Source organism: Saccopteryx leptura, chromosome 4 (genome assembly GCF_036850995.1).
Source record: "Saccopteryx leptura isolate mSacLep1 chromosome 4, mSacLep1_pri_phased_curated, whole genome shotgun sequence".
Lineage (NCBI taxonomy): Eukaryota > Metazoa > Chordata > Mammalia > Chiroptera > Emballonuridae > Saccopteryx > Saccopteryx leptura.
Window position 1 is genome coordinate 116,989,854 of NC_089506.1, and position 23,311 is coordinate 117,013,164.

General features: G+C 36.9%; 1 protein-coding gene across 1 annotated transcript in view; it reads right to left on the bottom strand.

The window, feature by feature from the left end:
• The window catches only part of TRPC4 (transient receptor potential cation channel subfamily C member 4), a 270,542-nt gene extending 247,893 nt beyond the window's left edge, over window positions 1-22,649 (bottom strand). The window contains exon 1 of the mRNA XM_066381078.1: window positions 22,480-22,649. The gene's annotated coding sequence lies outside the window, so the exon portion shown is untranslated. The remainder of the gene's footprint in view (window positions 1-22,479) is intronic.
• Between the last annotated feature and the right edge of the window lie 662 nt (window positions 22,650-23,311).

Consider the following 23,311-nt stretch of genomic DNA (forward strand, 5'->3'; position numbering starts at 1 on the left):
TATTCCTTCTATATTTCTTAGTTGGAATTCTACTGTAAGGAAATCTGGTGTTTTTCTATACTTATATATATTATCATTTATTTAGATCATTATGGATTTGTAGATATTTACTTTACTTTGCATTACCATTCTATTTTTCTTTTGTTGTTCAAATTGTTTCAGCTTTGGCCATTATGAGTTCTTTCAGATTGGCACCTGTGTTCTTTGGATTTGCTCTCATTCTTTTTATTTACATATTATCTAAGCATATCCTTACTTTCTGACACTACAAGATGTTCCAGGCTCATCTTGTTGGTGCCTGCCTCAGCCCTAGAAGCAACCATTTTCTTAAGGAACTCAGTTCCTTTTACAAGAGCATGGGGTTCAGAAATTAATATCTGGGATCTGGCTGTGCTGGTTGCTACTGCGGTGTCACTGTGTTCGTGTTATCATTCCCTTAACTTATCTCTAACTTCTTTTTCCAAAAATAAGAAAAACTGTCCCTCATTTATCTACAACATATTTAACTATTTGTTGTACCTTACCGTAGGCATAAAACAGTTTTAGAATTCCAAGACCATACCCCTGCGAGAAATAAATTTACCAAACAGAATACAGTTCTTTGAGTCTCAGCCTTGTAATGTTATTTTCCCAATGTTAGATCATTTCCTTTCTTTCTCACCACATTTCTTTTTAATTTTCACAGCCCGGGGAGATTGCTTAATTTCTGTGTAGAACAAAATAATGTAATGTTTATGCTAGATCTCTTAAATCAATAAAGTGAAGTGATCTTGCTTGAATTAACAATGTTGAAAAAACACCATCTTAACCCAAATCATAACATGTCACTATTATTGGGTATCCTGGTGCATGAAAACCAATAATATTATAAAATATCATAAAAGTGTCATTTGGTATAATAAAGTAAATACTCAAGGAATATTATTGAGAATTGATTATATATTTGACAATGTGCTAGTAAAGTTTAAGATGGATAGGATACCTAGGGCATGGTCTTTTTTCAAAAGAAGTATCTATATGTGAGTCAGTATTGTTCTAGGGATATTTACAAAAAGGCAGTGGCTCAACCAGTAGTCATGGAGTACTTAATAACACTTCAAAATTTGTTAATAAATTTGTAAACACTTACAAGCTAAAGAGAACTTTATGTGTGTTTATATGATAGAAAGTCTCAGTGTCAGCAACTTTTGTGTAATGGGGTTCTGTTTTCAGGGTTGAATCCAATTGGAAATTGTCTTCTGACAAAGATTGGAAACACTAAAATCTTCTCAACATTGAAACGAAGTTGAGGGGAACAGAGTGTTCACAATGGTTTGCGCATAAATAAGTAAAGTGAAGGGAAAGAGGACCTGGAAAAAAGAGAAAGTCGATATTTTGTAGAAAATGTATTGGAAGCATTGTGCAATTCTGTTCAATAGCTAGGGCTATACGAATGCAATTGCTCAACATGGTTATCTGCACCTGAGTCAACTCAAGCACCACCTCTCCTTGGTAGAATTTCTTGACTGCTCACCCCAGTAATGGCATATTCAGGAGTGTTTCATTTCCATTCCCTGCAGCTAGAAGCTCATGCTTTTCTGAGCAAATAAATTTTCTGAGCTTTAAAAAATTTCCATTGTATTCACTGATACTCTATTTTTGTCTCTCACCATGCCATAATACATTCTCCTAAATCACAGGGACTGCTTTGCTGATCTCTGGGTTTCTGAAACCTACCCTATAATGATCAGTTTTGTTTTGTCAGGCAAATGAACGGATAATGATTGTGCATGTGAGCTATTTACAAGAGCAGATAGAGATTAAGTATTCATGCCATTTGTGTTAGAAACCTCTAGACAAGAAAGAGACTGTTTCAAACAGAAGTGCATAGAACAATAAAGTGAATAAATAAGCCATTATAAATAGACAGTCAAAGCAGATACTATACTTTGTCAGAAACATTACATTTTGTCACATTTATCAAAGGCTCCCCCTAAGTTTTTAGATAAAAGTAATTGAATGTTAAAAATCATTATTTGCTTTATGTTTTTATGTTGTTTGTATACATAAGGTCTACCAGAAAGTTCTGTTCGTTTTTGGAATAAAACAAAATACAAATTTTTCTTACCGTCAATAAATTTTATTAAATAATATAATTGCCACTATTATTAATGATTTCTTGCCAGCATGAGGGCAATTTGTATATCCCATTTTTGAAAAATGTTTTATCTTTTGATGTGAAAAAACTTGAACCAATGCTTGTTTGATATCTTCTTCATTTTTAAATTTTTTGCCCTTCAAAAAATTTTGTAAGGACAAAAACAAGTGATAGTCAGAGGGTGCTAAGTCCGGGGAATATGATGGATGCGACAGACATGCTTCTGTAGCATTTCTTCCTTGTTAAAATTCGTAAAAATTACAGTGGCGTAAATGAACTTTATCAGTAGCCATAGGTACACTACCGCTTTGCACATAAAATTAACGTGAATCAACTTTGTTTTAGTTAATTAGCTACATCAGTATGTATACATTAAGTGATATAAATAGAGAGGCACACATGCGCCAAATAAACATGTGCTTTCGTGTCGAAACTTGTTGTGATAGAAATGGACAGAAATTTCCGATAGACCTTATATAAATAAGTTTGTTAGCTGTATAAAAAACACCTGCAGTTCTTTTCCCACAATATAAAAAGATGAATACTTAACTCATCTTTTAAAGAAATCTCAACAAAAAGAATCTCCCTCAAGTTATGTTTTATAAAGTGGACCCTGTCAGAAAATTGTCATTGGTTCTAGAGCCCAATATGGGCCAAGCGTATAAGTAGTTCCTCTTACAAAGGTTCTGTAGCTAAGGAAGGTGTACATTATAAGTAGACACAGGAGAGATTAATTTTTTTCTGTGTAAGCCTGGAAGAGTTTCACAGAAAATGGATGAGTGCAATTTTGACAAATAGAGAACTGTGGGAAAGATGTTCTGGATATATAAAAAATTCTCAGCCATTTTATTTGAAGTAACCAATTCCATTTTCAATTATCCATTCAATAAATATGCATTGCACAGTTAGTAGGTGACACTACAATACATTGAGAAGTACTGCAGAATATGGATAAGTCATGCTACGACCACTGCTTTTATGGAACTTGTATCTCATGATAAAGAGATAGAAACAGAACATGTTGAGAGAAATCAAACTGGCGATGTGCTACTAGACCTGTGCAGCAACTTCAGTCCCATTACTGTGTTGGGGGTGTTACTGGAATCTGAAGGACAAAAGGAGTAAGCTTGAGAAAGATTCTGAGATATGTGCAGGAGGACATTGAAAAGGCCACCAAATTGTACAAGTTGCTAATGTTGGGCTTCAAGATCTAGTTGAGTGTGGCTCTTGAGGACTGTAAGTCTAGGGGCCACAATATCATTGTCAGATGCAAAACTGTCTGAAAGGTCAAATCTAGATATTAAGATTACTGACGGTCCAGATGTTAAAGAAACCCTTAAAGGATTTCAGTGAAGAAAGCTGATATTCACTGGGCACCTAGTATGCTTTAAGCCTTCTTCCATGTGCTTTATGTTCATTATCTCATTTAATTCTCAGAAGTCTAAGAGGAAGTAACATTATTATCAGTACCTAAGCCATTGTGAGCTTAAGATATTTCCCCAAGATCACACAACTAGTAAGGGTAGAAACAGGTATGAACCCAGACAATTGGGCTCCAGATCCCACACACTTTACTCCTGAGCTCTTTTTGTTTTTCAGTACAAAATAAAAAGATTAATGAATAGTGAGTATCAATTCTTATGAAAATAAAAAGAAATGATGAGATAATGATGGATCATTATTTTGTTAAGAAATAGTTATATTATTTTGTTTTTTATACAGACAGAGAGAGAGAGAGAGAGAGAGGGATAAACAAGGAGAGAGATGAGAAGCATCAATTCTTTGTTGCGACACCTTAGTTGTTCATTGATTGCTTTCTCATATGTGCCTTGACCACGGGCCTTCAGCAGAGCGAATGACCCCTTGCTCAAGCCAGTGGCCTTGAGTTCAAGCTAGTGAGCTTGGGTTTCAAGCCAGCAAGCTTTGGGCTCAAGCCAGTGACCCCATGCTTAAGCGGGTGAGCCTGATCTCAAGCCAGTGACCTCTGGGTTTCAAACCTGGGACCTCTGCATCCCAGTTCGATGCTCTATCCACTGTACCACCACCTGATCAGGCAGTTGTATTGTATTTTAAAGGTTATAAAGCATTTTTACATTTATTTATATTTCATTTTGTGAATCGATAACAATAAAATGCTTGAATAATTAGAAAGTACACGAACGAGAGATTCATTTGTTACCCCACTTAGTTGTGCATTCATTGGTTGCTTCCCATATGTGCTCTGACCACCCGGTCAGAGCACAAACTTGCAACCTTGGTGGTTTGGGACAATGCTCAAACCTTTGGAGCTAACTGGCTAGGGCTCATAATTCAATTTTTATCTTTAAGTTTCAGTAATAAATTATTGGTTATGATCTTTCCACATATTAAAGGATTATTATGTTCCTGAAACTGGGATATCTTATTTTATGTATCTTCCCGACTGTACTATTTGTTAGATACTTTTTATTCTCAGTTTATAGATGTGAAACCTGAGAATTAGTGGTATTAAGTAATTTATAGAAGGTTATCTTGCTAGTAAATGTGAGGATCAAGATTCAAATTAGGGTCCATGTAACATCAAATCTCAGGGCTTAGTCACTACTTCCCAAGTAACTTAGAGTGGTTAGAGCAATTCAAATGATAGACATTGTGAAAGTGTATCACCATGCTATCATTTTTCACAGCTGTGGTTAACCATAATATTCCATCAACCATAATATTCTATCCTCCTAGAGTAATTTACTGTAAAAAAATCACCTGGAGTCTGAAATATGATCTTTTCATTAGTCAGACCATCAATAATTAATTTCCAGACACAAATTTTACCTTAAGAAGAATTTTTGCAAGCAGAAAATAATATGTATTTTCTAGAGTTTGAAGTTTTTGTTTTACTATACAACTCTGTTGACAGGTTACATCAGTGAAGATGCTGAGAATATAAACCAAGTCAACAAAATAAAGGTTGATTCCAGAAAAAAAACCACAAAAATTATTTAATTCTACTTTTTTATTGTTACTCTTGTCAGCTATCTGCTACTAAAGAAACAATATTTTAGCTATTTCAGACAATGGGCTTTGTTTGAAAGGTAATGCTTCAAATAAAGAATATTATTAAAAATTAAAAATCTTGCCCTCGCCAGATAACTCCATTGGATAAATCATCATCCTGATACATAAAGGTTGCAGGTTCAATCCCTGGCGAGGGAAAATACAGAAACAGATCAATGTTTCTGTCTGTCTGTCTCTCTACCTTCCTCTCTCTCTAAAATCAATGAATAAATTAAAAAAATAGAAACCTTTAGTGGAAATATTATTTTAAAAAGACATCAGCAGTGTACATTTAAAAACATTTAGGTATTTCCTAAAAATATTAAAAACAGAACCATATGATCCAGCACTCCCACTCTGGGTATACACTTAAAGGAAACAAAGAGAAGATCTCAAAGAGATATCTGCATGCCCATGTTCGTTGCAGCATTGTTTACAAAAGCCCAGATACAGAAATCACCTAAGTGTCTGTTAATGAATGCATGGATAAATAAGATAATACACATGTGCGTGCACACACAGACACACACGCAACAAAATATTAACCATGACCCTGGCTGGGTAGCTCAGTTTGTGAGAGTGTCATCCTGATGTGCCAAGGTTGTGGGTTCGATCCCCAGATAGGATATATGCAATAGTAACCAGTGAATGCATAAGTGGAACAACAAATTGATGTTTCTCTTTTTCTTGCTCTCTCTCCTTCCTCTCTCTCTAAAGTTAATTTTTTTAAAAAAGAGTATTAACCATAAGAAACAAAGAAATTCTGCCTTTTGAGACAACACAGATGGAACTGGAGGGCATTATGCTAAGTTAAATTAACCCCCCAGAGAAATACAAAGGCAACTACTACAGGGTCTCACTTATATGTGAACCCTAAAAGACGCCAAACTCGTAGAAACAGAGAGTATAAAGTGGGTGCCAGGGTCTGAGGGTAGGGGTGTGCAGAACAGGATGATGTTGGCAAAGGGTATAAACTTTCTGTTATAAGATGAATAAGGTCTGAGGATCTAATATTTAATATAATTGATAAAATTGTATTGTATAGTTGAAATTTGCTAAAAGAGTAGGATATATAGTGTTCTTATCAAAATGATACATATATGAGGTGGTGGACATATCAATTACATAGATGGGAATAACTTTATCACAATGTATACATATATCAAATTACTAAAATTTCTATCTTAAATATTTCATAATTTTATTTTTCCATTATACCTCAATATGACACTCCTCTATCCCATCATCTGGAGAAAAACAGGTCCAGTTAATAGATGATTGAAAGTTTAGTGAAGTCATTCTCAAAGAAAACCTTCAAGCAGACCAGGGAGGCAGGTCTGTGAATAGTGCCCCTGGTCATTGTACTAGGAAAAGAAGAGTGTCCTGATGGCTTTCTGGCAAATCTCAATGGTGTGCAGAAAAGAAACAGAGTATTCAAGTCAGGAAGAATTAAGGACTAGAGTATTTGGAGTAGAAATGAGATGACCTTTATTTTGGAATTGAGAGACCCCAAACATCTGCTCTTCCCTCAAGGATTATTTTGGGTGTCCCAGATTCCCCTAAATCCCCCAGATGGCACCTCAAAACTTTCAGGGAAGCCTGGTTTCCTTCCTCCAGATGTACCAGGACATTGATTAACGTCTTATCACAGCTTGTTGCAAAGGCCTGGATTCTCATTATTGGAAGAAAAATGATGGGCTTCCTGGGTTGAAGATGGGTGTGCAGCTATGCTGGCCCAGGTCCTTGATAGAAAGGTAGTTCTGGGTGGGGTGAAGTGAGGTCTAGATCATTATGTCTTCTAGCTTGTCCATGTTGTTGTCCCAGCTGATATGAAAACTGTTGTTTCATCTATACCATGAGATACTACTGACAAATAATAAAAGAACAAGCTATTAACACACACAACACTTAGATGAATTGGGGGGAGGTATGGCTTTAGGGTAGATTTTTCTGCAGCCAAGAGATGGTAACTTCTTGTTGACCATGAGACAAACTCGTTTCCATGGTAACAGATACAGCGTTGAGAACCATGGTTACACCATGACATCAGATTTTGGTTAGACAGGTTAGGAATGTCAGCCCAAAAGACAAAATGTAGACTTCTTTTCAAGGGCCTGACCAACCAGCACTGAGTCTAGAATTCAATGTAACTCCTCACTATCTTTTGAGTAAAGCTAAATGATACTTCACCCAGGCCATCCAAAAGGTCCTCATTCTACTTAAATCCAATATTAAATTGGGAAGGGCTGTGGAAAAAACTTAAAACTCTCCAGTGCCAAAAGGTTCATCACTAACAATCAAACTTTTACTTTGTCAGGCTGCAGTTGACACCATGTTGCATTGTTCAAATCTGTATTGGAAAGATAGCATCCTCCTCATCTATGTCTGCATCTCACTTGCATTGACAAAAAGAACTACAATGTATATATTTTTAAAAGCAGACAAATAATGTACATATCAAGGTAAGCAAGTCTGATTTGGATTACATAAAATAACTAGCAGATATATTAATCATATGCTGCAATGATACAGATGGTAAAATCAAAGATGAAGTCTCTCTCACTGACAGTTTAGATGACGTCAGAAGTTGTGTGTTTCAGTATAATATAGTGTTAGGCACATATGCAGAGCAACTTGAAGGAAATACATCGTACCATGCCATAGGCAAGTTTAGCGACGACAGTTATAAATGTAACACAAACAGCAGTAAGTGAAAGCATTTCCCCATCCTTTTATAATACTTCAAATGGGAGAAACAATGATTACTCAGAAAAACCACAGGCTTAAAAAAATCTCACCTCAAGACAGAGGTCAAACTACCACATTATAATGCTTTCACATTTGTTCAGTTAATAGTGTGTTTACTATTCAATAAGATAGAACTGTTAGTTGGAACTTAATTACAACTGATTTGTGCCAATTTAATATGGTTTCATTTAAAATTTATTATTTTATATAAAAAATAGTTTCAAACTGGTTGTTTAGTTTCCAATATTAAGGGCTTGGTAATTTTGCAAGAACAATGTTACTTATGTGCTAATGAGGTTATATAACAAAATCAAGTTATAGATTCCAAAACTCTTTTGCAGTTGCCATAGTTGACCCTCATATGGTACCTATACTGAACCATATGAATATAAAAAAACATTTTGCCAAATTTTTCAGCTTTAAAGTCAAAATATAAAATAAGAAGAACTTTAGTTTCTGACTGTAATGGGATGGCAAGTAGGAGACTAACATTCTTTTTGATAAGTAAATAATCCAATAAACAACTTCTACCTAAAGAGAGTTGCTGAACTAACTAAGACTTTTAAGGACACAAGATCTAGGATAGAGAGAAACTAGAGAGATGAATTGATCTTCTACAAACCATCTGCCCTCTGAGGGCATTTTCCAGGACAACTAGAATACAAGGTTCCCATATCCAGTAAGAAGGAAGACAAATGGAAGTGAGTGTCACATTCAGCAACTCTTCTCTTGAGACAATAGTTAAAATCTTAAGCTTTGCAGGAACATAAGACACTCATCGGAAAGCTTGCCAATTTGACAATGCTGAGACAAAATTCACTATTCAGGACCCTGCAAGAAAAGAGGTCTTATTAAATAGCCTAGATTCTCAGACAGACCCTGGGGACCAACAATATATCAGCAGGATCAACAAGGATGCACAGAGTCTTGCAGAGTCTGAAAATTAGCCTCTCGTTAGCTCGGTCTGTGATTGGATTAAGATGTCCGCTCCATCCTCCCTTCCTGCTAAAAGGGCAGGGTGGACAATCTTTCTGGGAAACAATAAAAAATTTCTACAGTTTTTGCTACATGTTATTCACCTTCAAATGAAAAAGTTAAAGACATTAAAATTTTTTAAGATAAGCAGATCAATACTTACTTATTGGAGGTGTCATCCTCATGCTTCAAAATGAATATTCAAGAATATTCATAACTTAGGCAGAAAAATGGAAAATTTTATGAGGAATCTAAAGGCTATGAAAAATAATAAAATTAAAAACCTTAAAGTAAAAAATGCAATAATTAAAAGCAATAACTTAAAAAGTTTAAGAGCATACAGGACATTAAAGAAAAGAGGACTCATTCATGGAAAGATAAGGCTATAAAGAGTGTCCACATCATAGCACAGAGAGCAAAAACAAATGGAAGATAAGATACATCGATAGAAGAATTAAAAGAATAACAGAAATATGAGTAATATTTCAATAGAGTCGAAAATTGGAAACGTGTAATTGAAGGCCTTTCTTTCTCCTTTAAGGGAGTCAAGAAAGGAAAGTTGAAAAACTGTCTCTGAAGAGAGAATGACGAAGAATTTTCTAAAATCTGATGAAAGATATCAAATCATATTTAAGAAGTGCTCCAAATGTCAAGCAGTAGAAATTCAAAGAGATCTCCCAGGTACATTATTGTAAAACTACTGAAAACAAAGGTCTAAAAGAAAACAGAAGGGCAACCAAAATTAAGGACACGTTGCCCTCAAAGGAGAAACATTCAGGATGAAGGCTGACATACCAAAAGAAATGATCAAATGCATACGCCAACTGGGTGACACATGTCCAAACTAAAATACTCTATGCAATGAAAAGAGCTTTAAAAATGAAGTAAAAATAAAAACATTTTTAATTGAACACTAACTTAAGAAATTCATCGCCACTGATAAAATTCACTGACATTAAACATAGCAAAATACTCGTTTCTCCACATAGGCATGGTTGTGCAAAATGAACAGAGGACATCTATAAGACACAGTGTGGCATTTGCAACTACAGATGAAAAATAAAAGATAAAAAATTGTGTCCAAAGAAATTTTTTAAAAATTAAATCTATTCAGTTCAGCCCGTTGCCCCCCAAAATGCATGCATGTGGGCATGTAAAATTTTATTTTTTTAAAGATAAATATATTATCCCTCAACTTTAACTCAACCTACTTTAGGGTAAGAAATAAATCCAAAAACAGCTCATCAAAAGTTAGATAAATATTTTATATTAGTTGGTCTTGCATTTTTATTTCAAATAATTGGCAAACAATTTCAAAGAGCTGTTAAAATTTTTAGAGAAACAAAGTTTTTAAAATTAAAATGTTAAAACTTTAAAAAATAGCTATGATGAATAAATCAGTAATACAACTCAAGTATTTTACTGTTTCAGAAGAGGTATTTGACAATACTCATGTAGACAGTAAATATTTTTAGTAGAATATGTGCTTTGTTTTTCAAAAACTACTGGATTTGAAGGCACACTGATGAAAGATGAAAAGTTTCACACTATTGTCATGACTATAAGGAGCATTCATTTTAGTTTAAAACACAAAAATGGCCAGAAATCCCAGCACCAACCCGGTAATACTTTTATTTTCTTATAATGGAGCAGAAATTGCAAGTGATCATTTTTCTTCAACACAATAGATTAAATTCACTGTACCCTTCCTTAAAATCCTTTCCTTATGCCCATCTTGCGTAGTCTTAAAAATGTTAGGGAAAAAAACCCTTATCTTTAATCTAAAGAAAACAAACTCATAATGGTATTTTATCAAAAACCATAATTAAGTAGAGGGTACAATTAAATTTAACCATGAACACAGGATCTTAGCACAATGTTATCAATGTTTAGAAAAAATAAATGTCTACCACCCTCACCATCTACACGTGGATGTGCTCTACTCTGGTTGAGGCAGCAGGGAAGATTAATTTACATATGGTAAATCCTGTCATAGCATCCAGTCCATGAAGGAGGAACCTTAAACCTAGGACCAATTTAGACAATTAAAGTGTACATCTGTAAGTAGAGGGCTGATGAAATGCAAGCCATACATATTATTAAACATTGCATTAGAAATGAACCAAATGGTATGTAAAACCTTTTGAGTAGTCATTCTCTTTAGTATACTTTTGCATCCTTTCATGATGGTTAAAATAATCAAAATAAGTCCTAACAGATCCTGAAACACTTCTAAAAGCTGATGAATACTAATTCATTTTGAGTAGAGGTTCTCTTTAATCACATTAATTTTGATACATAGTCCCTGTATATTTTTAGAGATGAGATTTTTTTTTTTTCAGAGACAGAGACAGAGTCAGAGAGAGGGATAGATAGGGACAGACAGACAGGAACGGAGAGAGATGAGAAGCATCAATCATCAGTTTTTTGTTGCAGTACTTTAGTTATTCATTGATTGCTTTCCCATATGTGCCTTGACTGTAGGGCTACAGCAGACCGAGTAACCCCTTGCTTAAGCCAGAGATCTTGGGTCCAAGCTGGTGAGCTTTTCTCAAACCAGATGAGCCCGTGCTCAAGCTTGTGACCTTGGGGTCTCAAACCTGGGTCCTCCACATCTCAGTCCGACACTCTATTCGCTGTGCCACTGCCTGGACAGGCGAGATCTTATTTTGACTCATATGACCAATGGCATTATAATAGCACTCAAATAACATTTGGTAAATAAACTGAAATAAATCAAAGTTACATGTTTCAAATATATCTAGATTAGTGAACAATGGATCATTTCAACTACTTAATTTGTATGCATTTTCTCAGTTTGTCTCTAGCCTCTATTTTTACTTTGTACATACCAATGCTTTTTAAAAATCGAATGTTAAAATATTATATTATAAAAAAATACCTCTTGGATTTCTTTTTGGTTGCCAAAAATTATTACTGTTAACTTATTCTGAAGGAGAAAATTTTTAATCTTTAATTATATCCAATATTTTAATTACAGCCATGTGATAACTGGTAAAAAAAAAATTTAAGTATATTAGAAAGTTATGCTTTAAGTTCAGGTCTTAATGGCCCACTGCCAAGTAAACAGAATGCAAATGGTTTTTTTATAATTCAAGTTAAGCTGTTGTTATTTTATATGTTAAAAAAGTTCATTATAACTACTATTATAACAAAATATTTTTTCATTAAACCTTCTTTTATTCATGAAAGAGCAAAAGTCATTTGTCAATTCTCTTTGTTCCAAGAACATGCTGAAGTGTTAAGCAATGACACACAGTACAGCTTTCTAAGCTTGTTCATTACAAATCAAAATGTTTCGCTGGGAGGTGAAAATGAACGAGATAAACCAAAAAGTCTTTCTCCCTGACATTTTCTTCCTATAAACCACATATCTTTAATTTTTTAGAAACAAAGCTATTGAGTAACCTACAGGGCAACCATAACCCTAAAATGTGAATCTTCTTTAGAAACATGTCTTTCTTCTTAAGAGTCAAGGTTCTCAGAGGCTTAGAAGTAGGTTCTGAAAATAATTCTAATGATGTCACGTAACGAATCTCAGAAAGCAAAAATTCTGGCAAAGTCTGGGTAGTCCGAGGCATGCTGGTCCCAAAAATGATTTTAATAAAAGTAATGTAACTAGTTCAGTTCCTCTTTTGTTCGTAGTATTTAATACCATGAAAAGATGGGCTTTCTGTAGATCTTCAATACATTCTCAGCTCTAGACAGAAGAGCTGACTGAGAAACACAAACAGTGGGTACTGAAAATTCCTAGATGACTGTATAATGGATTCACCCTTCCAAGAATATCTTGAGTCAACATCTTTTATGTCCCAAGGCAAAGGTGTAGGGAGGGAGGATCCAAGTCACCACACTCTTAGTTCTAAAACTGGCTTCTTCCCTTAAGCTTGCTTCATTAGTTCCAAGGAAGGGTTAGGACAATATGAATGCATCACCATAAATCCATCAAGATTTTGGAAAACAACATATCTCCTAGAATGCATTGCCTTTGAATGGTAATTTAGTAACTTCTATATAAAACAAAAATATCATCGTGATAACATCAATAATGCTATTTAAATTTAACATAGCTCTTTATAGTTGAAAAATTTAAGTCTTACTCTTATAGGAAACAATAATTTGAGGCAATGAGGATGCATCCGAATTTCTTCCAACATGATCCAAAGTTTTGTTTTTTTCTTTTAATTGCATATACAGAATACATTTATTAAAATACAATTTTATTATTTTCTTAATGAGTTCTCCATTTCCATGAGAAAAGATGAGACAATAAAACAGTAAAATGGTTGTAAGATAGTATGGGACACAAAAACAGAATATGAGGTTTATGAGATTTCTTTGTTTGAAATACCAAATTCCTTATACCAAGGAATAAGGAAAATATATGCTTTTGTTTTCTTAGCATATAGAATACTGTTAAATAAACCTTTAATAAAACATCTTATATGTGTGCATGTATATATGTAATATATTATAAAAATCATTTAATAAGATTTGAGAGTCTTGTTTAAAAACAAACTTTTGAAGCCCTGGCCAGGTAGCTCAGTTTGTTAGTGTCATCCCTAAATGCCAGTGCTGTGGGTTGGATCACTAGTCAGGGCACACACAAGAAATCAACTAATGAATGCATAAATAAGTGGACCATCAATCTGGTGTTTCTCTTTCTTCTTCTTTTTCTTTTCTCTCTCTAAAATACCAATAATTTTAAAATGACTTTTGAATTAGATGGCCTTCCAAGTTATTTATTATACATCTAATCATTCTACAGGTACAATTACTGGCCAAATAATTTCTATTGTCTTTTATGAGCTATTCTACACTCTTTGCTGACAATATGTATCTCACAATCACTGATATTCATCTGTAGGCACTACCTTAATAGCTTATCACCCAAGAGCAGTCTTCCACTCTGTAATATTCTTTTTTTTTTTAATTTTTTTAAATTTTATTTTATTTATTCATTTTTAGAGAAGACATAGAGAGGGAGAGAGAGAGACAGAGAGAGAGAGAGAAGGGGGGAGGAGCTGGAAGAATCAACTCCCATATGTGCCTTGACCAGGCAAGCCCAGGGTTTCAAACCGGCGACCTCAGCATTTCCAGGTCGACACTTTATCCACTGCGCCACCACAGGTCAGGCTGATATTCTTTATTATTTATATAGCTATCTAGTAGATATGTATTTGACTCTCGATAAAATTAAACAAGGCCCAATTGTGCTTATCAAACTATTGATACAACTACCAGAGAGGACCATGCAATTAAAATTTAAACTTTCATGTGATCCTCAGGGTATGCTGTTTCCCTCCACTTAGCATGAAAATGCAACCGTGCTGTCAAAGTGGAGATGATTATACACAAAGCATGACAAGTTCTCCATTCTTCATGTGATGTGCACTATGCTTTATGCCTATCCTCTCCTTGTGTTCTGGAGGATTGCTATGGTGTATGACCAGTTACTTGAAAGAACAGCATGTTAAGATAAAGGAGTTGAGCATAACAGCTGACAGCAGACCTATCACCCATGCATTTATTTATTCCATTTATCCTTTCAAAAAGTGTATCTTGAACACTAATTTACACTAATTCTGTGAAAATAAAAATTACAATGCAATATGCATGAACTATGATCCTGGTATACACAGGGTACCAGTTTAAACAGTTGTGTTGTTTTTCCATTATCATTAAGAGGTAAAATATATTTAAAATGTAGGAGAGTATCTGAACACTTTTCATATATCTTAAGTTGTAACACTCGTGCTCTAAATGAAGTAGAATAAGAAGACTTTAACATAAAGTGCTCCTGTCACCCACAACGGGGCATCATGTGCTGCCAAGTCTTTGACATGAATTCTCAACATAATTTTCCAAATATCATGCCCAAGAAGTCTCTGGCTTTCCTTACTTCAGTAGGCATTCCTGTGAAATATTTGTATCCATCCTCTTTCAACTCTACGCACACTTCTCACAATATAATGACATAAAAGCTCTCCCTTAAGCTTTTTAGCACAGCACTACTTAAACTAACACATATTCATAACTGGTTCTACAAGTCCTGTGAAACAAGCATTGCAAAGTTACCAGTTGACTGAAAGCTATGTCAACTGAATAACTGTGGGTTAATTAGTTTTGTAATGTCCGTTACAATATGGTACTCAACATATCACATAAGTGTAATATTATTATTATGACTAGCTTCATTATATAAATAAATATGCTCAATTTCAGCCAACTATGGTATTAAAACTGTGAAATAAATTAATTATGCTCAATTACAAAAGCATAATATTTATGACAATCTAATTCATGCACTTTTTGAGCATCCTCTGGGTTTCTTCCAGGGATTTACTGTCTAGGTCAGGAAAAAGATCTTTACCCTCTTGCAAGGCAGCATATAGCATCAGAATTTTGCTTGTTTTACTTGTGACACATGGGAACAGGAAAGAAACTTTCAAGCAGACAGTAATATTGAGCTAGGCTTAAGTGCTTGGAGAACATTATTTTTCTTTTTTTTTTTTTTGTATTTTTCTGAAGCTGGAAACGGGGAGAGATAGTCAGACAGACTCCCGCATGCGCCCTACCGGGATCCACCCGGCACGCCCACCAGGGGCAACGCTCTGCCCACCAGGGGGAACGCTCTGCCCACCAGGGGGCGATGCTCTGCCCCTCCAGGGCGTCGCTCTGCCGCTACCAGAGCCACTCTAGCACCTGGGGCAGAGGCCAAGGAGCCATCCCCAGTGCCCGGGCCATCTTTGCTCCAATGGAGCCTTGGCTGCGGGAGGGAAAGAGAGAGACAGAGAGGAAGGAGGGGGGGGGGGGGTGTGGAGAAGCAGATGGGCAATTCTCCTGTGTGCCCTGGCCGGAAATCGAACCCGGGTCCCCCGCACGCCAGGCCGATGCTCTACCGCTGAGCCAACCGGCCAGGGCCTTGGAGAACATTTTGACAAGAAGAAATACAAAGGAAACTTTGCCAGAAAATGCAAAGATGAAGAGCTTACACGTGTGTCATTAATCTATTTGTTCAATTATTTGTTTACTAATTAATATTCAACAAATATTATCTAAATGGATACCATTTCAGTGTTAATATTCGTAATGGTACTACATATATCAAAAGACACTATTCAACTTCAATATCAAGAGGTCCTTGGACGTATGCACTTTATGTCAGCTGTAATTGCTGGTATAGGTTTAAAAAAACATGACAAATTTCTTTTCTTTTTTTTTTTTTTTTTCCTGAAGCTGGAAACGGGGAGAGAGTCAGACAGACTCCTGCATGCGCCCGACCGGGATCCACCCAGCACACCCACCAGGGGCGATGCTCTGCCCACCAGGGGGCGATGCTCTCTGCCCCTCCGGGGCGTCGCTCTGCCGCGACCAGAGCCACTCTAGCGCCTGGGGCAGAGGCCAAGGAGCCATCCCCAGTGCCCGGGTCATCTTTGCTCCAATGGAGCCTTGGCTGCGGGAGAGGAAGAGAGAGACAGAGAGGAAGGAGGGGGGAGGGTGGAGAAGCAGATGGGCGCTTCTCCTGTGTGCCCTGGCCGGGAATCGAACCCGGGTCCCCCGCACGCCAGGCCGATGCTCTACCGCTGAGCCAACCGGCCAGGGCCTGACAAATTTCTTAAAATGTACTACCAGCTAATAGATATCTTTAGGATGTATAAATGAGAGTTACTTCATTAAATACCAAGGGACATTAAGAATAAATAGGCAATTAAAATTTCAGATAAAATTAAGGTAAAATCACTGGTGGAGAAATTTTATATGACATAAATAAGATACAATATAAACCTAATATGTCTTGACATGACTGCTATTTCTATATACAAAGATGTTTTATTAACAGCTTACAATGTTCTAAAGTTTGAGTGAAAAAATTTATTTAGTAATTATAACATGATTATTTAAAGAAAAAAATATAACCTTGAATTATGTCCATGAAAAATAAACCTGTGTTCCCTTTCCACATATATTACATTTATGTTCAAGAGTAAGAAAGAAAATAATTTTGAAAACAACCTGCTTGAAATTGAATAGTATATCTCCTGCTGTGCTTCCAAACTGATGGAACTTTAGTTAACAGAATATTATTTCAATTTCTAGTCTCATGATGGATTTATGTCTCAGTTACATTAGTTTAAAAATTAAAGAAATTAATATCTGTCTAAATCCAATAAATTTATGAGTCTTGTTAAAAGTTTACTAATTTTATCTTTGAAACTAAAAAAATTAAGCTTTTGACATAAGTAGACATGGGTTCAAAATCCTGACTCTCCTACAGAGCAGCTTTGTGAATTTTTAGAAATTTAATCTTTTCAGATTATTTAAAAGGTGATAATAATACTTCCGTTTTAAGGTAGATATAAAGATAAACATGAAAATAATTGTTTAGCCCGACCAGGTGGTGGTACAGTGGATAGAGTGTAAGACTGGGATGTGGAGGACCCAGGTTCGAAACCCCGAGGTCACCACCTTGAGCACGGGCTTATCTGGTTTGAGCAAGGCTCACCAGCTTGGACCCAAGGTCACTGGCTTGAACAAGGGGTCACTTGGTCTGTTGTAGCACCCTGGTCAAGGCACATATGAGAAAGCTATCAATGAACAACTAAGGTGCCACAATAAAGAATTGATGCTTCTCATCTCTCTCCCTTTCTGTCTGACCCTATCTGTCCCTCTTTCTGTCTCTCTCTCTGTCTCTGTCACAAAAAAGAAAAATAATTTTTTTAAAGTTTCTAGCATACTGCCTGGCATACAGCAAGTACCTGCAAATATTGCCTCTCTCCTTGTACCTTTTTTCCCTTTGTTTTAGCCTAATAGATTCTTTATTGTCCTAAATAAATTTTAACCCAGTAGTATTTGTTCAAGCAAATTACTTTTGTGACTTTTTCAAAATATTTCAAAAAATATAATAACAAATGACAAACAGAATATCATGACTACATATCTGAGTCATTTCATTGGACCCACCATTTCTCAAAAAGAATGCAGTGTGCTAGACAAAGCTACCAAGGCCTATTTTTAAATATAACATTTTAATTAACATTTCTAATTTTAAGGGTAAAACTGTGTCCATGTGTCATCTGTTACCTGTCAGTGATTCTATGACACTGCTGTATCTCAAAGAAAACGTTTTTTAAATAAAGGAGACAAAGTATACACTAATATTAATGATATATCACATACAGTTTAATTATATTAGCAGATCAAGTACTGAAACTTAAATTGAAATAGGATCTTTCCCGGTCTATTTAAGTAAAAATGAACTTTTAAAAGGATCATTAAATTTTTTTAAAAAATTTAAGTAGATCACTTCATTTACTAAACAGTGCATAGAGAAATGTAATTTTTTTTTTTTTTTTTTTTTTGTATTTTTCCAAAGCTGGAAACGGAGAGGCAGACAGACTCCCACATGTGCCCGACCGGGATCCACCCGGCATGCCCACCAGGGGGCGATGCTCTGCCCATCTGGGGCGTTGCTCTGTTGCAATCAGAGCCATTCTAGCACCTGAGGCAGAGGCCACAGAGCCATCCTCAGCACCCAGGCCAACTTTGCTCCAATGGAGCCTTGGCTGTGGGAGGGGAAGAGAGAGACAGAGAGGAAGGAGAGGGGGAGGGCTGGAGAAGCAGATGGGCGCTTCTCCTGTGTGCCCTGGCCGGGAATCGAACCTGGGACTCCTGCACGCCAGGCTGATGCTCTACCACTGAGCCAACCGGCCAGGGCCGAGAAATGTAATTTTAAGTGAATATATTTTCAATGATTGTGTCTTCGATTTTCATTTTCATAGATGAATGGCATCTTTTCCTAAATGCATTTTCATTATAGAACTATTTAGTAGTACTAATGTTCTCAGAGGCCAGATCTATATTTGTGCTCATTAAAAAGGTATATCTATGCCTGACCAGGCGGTGGCACAGTGGATAGAGCACTGAAATGGGATGCGGAAGGACCCAGGTTCGAGACCCGGGGGTGCCAGCTTGAGCAAAAAGCTTACCAGCATGGACCCAAGGTTGCTGGCTCGAGCGGGGGGTTACTCGGTCTGCTGAAGGCCCACGGTCAAGGAACATATGAGAAAGCAATCAATGAACAACTAAGGTGTTGCAACGAAAAACTGATGATTGATGCTTCTCATCTCTCTCCATTCCTGTCTGTCTGTCCCTATCTATCCCTCTCTCTGACTCTCTCTCTGTCCATATAAAAAAAAAAAAGGTATATCCATGATGTTATATCCCTGATCAAAATATTCTCAAATGTATTCAAATATTGAGGTCTTAATGAAGCTGAAATAGAAAACATAAAAAGAGAGAGTTCCAAAGCGTTTTTCAAAAATCACATCTAGATAGAGTTATATGTCCAGTTGAAGTTGGGTTGAATTAAACAGTTTTAATGTTCATTTGGGGTGGGTAGGGGATGGGTCATAAATTAGGTAAAAAGACAAGGTTTTTGTTTTGATCTGTCTCTTCAACTTCACTTTCAATGAGAACCAAAATGCTTATGGTGGGTTTTCCAAAGATATTAAAAATATGAATCAAAATGATTTTAATTTATCCCAGACATTACAATGTGGTAAGTTAAGATTCACCTTAGAATCTGATCTTGTATGTTTGGCAATGATAATTTTGGGGGAAAAAAATTTAAGAGTTTATTATATTTTCCTTCATCTAACTTGTTTTAAAAAATGAAACCACATTTTTTTCACAAAATACTCAGTCCACAGTCTTAGATACTGTTTAGCATTTTTATGTATCTATATTTATTTACAAAATCCTTCATCTGATATTTGTTATTAAATATTAACAAATTTGTGCATATCTTTATTTTTGTTCCAAGATATGTATCTTTTAGAAAAGATAGATTATTTTAGTTTTCAGCTGCTAAATATAATGTTGACCATCTGAATTACTATCAATTATCCTGGCAGTTAAATATGTAGGTATAAAAGTATGACAGTACTTTCAACAATATACTTGTGAAAGTATTTTTTAATTCAGTAGGGTTAGTCAGTACACATCTTAAGTGTTATTGTTATACTTTGATAGAAATTTAATTATGTTAATAACAGGGTTTAAAGGTATAAAATATGTTTAAAGGTATAAAATACTGAACAATATTATCGTTTTCCCTAAATCAAAAAGAAAATAAATGTTTCTAATGTGTCTTATTTATGATAAGTATGAATTAAGTAAAGTTATCTTACATGAAAAGTTATTTGGTCTCTTACTATTTAAAGGACATAAAATTCATACAGAACTTTAATTTTTTTCATACTTTTCTCTGTGCATGTTGATTTTGACCTCCCAAGAATAACTACAACAGAGAAATAAAAATAAAAATTACAAAATTTTAAAGGTTATAAGTAATGGAAATGTATCCCACCTCCTACAAATCTTTGCGAATGACCATCAAGCAAGAAAATTAAAAATTATTTAACTTTTCAAATTCAGAAATCTTTTAGAAATTCTTGTAATGTTTGACAGTTTTTACAAAAAAGAGAAGTTTTTTGTATCTGTGGAGCATAGATAATTCATGCTTTGATGAATGTCCATGTTCAAGTTCTTACTTAAGATGAAGAAAGGTTCTAAATTTGCAATTACGTATCTTGTCAGTATGCCTTATTTTAACCATCTCTCTGTCTAAATATATATATATTTATTCACTCAATGAATATTAAGCACTTGTTATGTATCAATCTCTCCTACTTGTTAGTATTTGTCTTTGTGTATCACATTCTTGGCATCAATCTGTGAGCTCTTTACTCCACAGTCACAAACAGCAGAGTAGCCAGGCTCTGATCAGATCTCTATTGAAAGGCTCTTCCGTCCATGGTCTCTCATTCATAAACAATGTAAGAGCTTTCTTTCTTTCTATCTGTACTAAACTTTGTTAATCCAAGACATTTGCATAAATTACTGTGATAAAAGTCCATTTAATGTCTACTGATGTCCTGATTTGGATTAACTGCATTAACTTACATAGTTTTTATTTTTATTTATTTATTTTGGTATTTTTCTGAGATGAGACACCCAGGTCAACTTTTGCTCCAATAGAGCCTTAACTGCAGGAGGGGAAGAAAGAGAAAGGACAGGGGGAAGGGTGGAGAAGCAGATGGGCGCTTCTCCTGTGTGCCCTGACCAGGAATCAACTCAGGACTTCCACTTGCCGGGCCGATGCTCTACCGCTGAGCCAACCGGCCAGGGCTAACTTATATAATTTTAAGTGTTCTTTCAAGAATGTCTTATAGTCTGACTCTACTATCTGACGTACTAGTTATTCCTATATCTCATTGATTTTTTTTTTTTTTGCCATAAATACTTAAGAGGGCGGGGAATGTTTCCTGGTCTTTTGTGCAGATGAAGAGAAATAAGTATTAGAAATGTAAGCATAAATAAAAACATACCACCGTGATGAGGACTGCAATGCTTAACATATCAGCCCACTTATATTTTCTCTAATTCAAAGTTTTACTAAATAAAAAAAAAAAGACTATAACCTTTTAAAGGACTTGTGATATGTGATATTGATAGGAAAGTTAAAAAAACTAGGACACCTGACAGAAACTATATATATATATATATATATATATATATATATATATATATATATATATATATTCAGTTTTACAAGACTGTTCTAAATTTCTTTTTAATAAAACAAACCTGGCTTCTGCCTCCTCTCACTCCTTCGGCTTGGTGCCTACTCAGTAAGCAACCCGCTTCATCTTATAGGTAGGTGTGTAATGTAACTGGGAAAGGTCCCCTCAAAAACCATGTGAATAAGGATGCAGCATAATGAATTAATGAATACAACATAGTGGCTAAAAACGAGATAAGAGCTCCCTTACTCACTCCCTCTCTCAAAGTCTCTATTCCCTTGTAGTGTTCCATAGTAACAAAAGGCAGCTCCGAGTTCACAGCTGAAACAAGTTGAGCTGAGAATCCCAGTGATACACCCAGGGAGTAAACAGTCATTGCAATTTCGGTTGCCAAGCCTACTAGAAATCACTAGCCTGGGTCTAGCCACGCGGATAAAAGTGGTTCCGTTTCTCGATAGAGATTGAAAATGACGCAGTGCAATTGATCGACAGGATATTGATGATCACTACCCCTTTCTTCATTCCCTCCATTTAGGTACCCAGGATGGCTAGCTAGGTAGGACTCACTTAGATTACTCCCAGCAACCACCAAGATCTCGATTTTCTCCCAATGCATACAAAGCTAAAAACAGCCTTCCTCCCCAGCACCGCGGCGGCTGCAGCGGCTTTGTTTACCATACAAGTCACACCGAGGGTTCGCTCCTAGCCCTCTCCGGTGCTTTAAAGACTGAGAAGCATCCCCAAAGTCCTGCTCAGCGCGGGCCAGACACACAAAGCTTACAGATCTGGTGGACCCTGGAAGAGAAACCATGCCGCGGGAGCCTCCTGAACTCCTAATCCCCGGGGATGCCAGTCCACCTCCCCGGAGGGAGCCGGCTTCCCAGGCATCTTGGGGGAACTCAGCCGGGATCCCAGAAAAGAGGCGACGCGCAGGTCGGGCTAAACCGGAGCTGTGTGAGGCGACACCCCTCTTTTTCTTACCTGCAAAGTTACGATGTTCTGGCTGAAGAGGGATCCGTGCAAGGACTGGCCACGCTTCCAGTTCCAATGGGACACCCCTTGGTCCCCGCCGAGTTTCGGAGCGTTCCAAGGAAGACGGACGAGACCGGAGCCCACGCAGCTGGCACCGAACTGGGCGGAGAGAGGATGCTCGGAGCGCAGCGCCTTGGGGGAAGGGGAGGGGCGGCCTGGGAGGAGGAGGGAGCGAGCGCCTGGGGAGGAGGAGGACTCGCCTACACCCGCCCCCACCGATCCCTCTGGGTAAAGGGAGCGTTCCCACGGATGACAGCGGATTAGTCCAGAAAAAGGATCCCTGCCCTCAGTCCCGGGAGGCTGTCTGACTCTGTGTCAGCGCACACCCGTCTGGGAAGGGACAGTCCCTGAAGATGAGCGCAGCGCGCAAAGCTCTGCGTGGCTCTGAAGGGGACCCGCGCGCCCTGGCCAAAGCAGACGCTCAGTGCGCGGTTCCGCTGCCTCGAAATAGCCTCGACGCGGCTCTGGGTCAGCCAGTGGAACAGGCGAGCTAACCGCGGGCCGGTCTTCACCCGGACAAGTGGCTGCTCAGAATCCTTTCTGAGATTTTGGAAGAGAATTTGATGCGCCTACGGGCTCCCGCGAGCTCCGCGGTGATGCCCGACGTCAGTTTGTGCCCCGACTCTGCTTCCGCTCGCTGCTCCCACCCCGGTAAACGGGCATCCAGGTAGGGGGTAGATCGCCGACTTGAAAAAGTAACCTCAACCCTACCTCGGCAACTCTCAGAGCTTCTCCCCCTCGGGCTGCGCCGGGCTCCCGCAACCCCTCTTCAGTCCTCAAG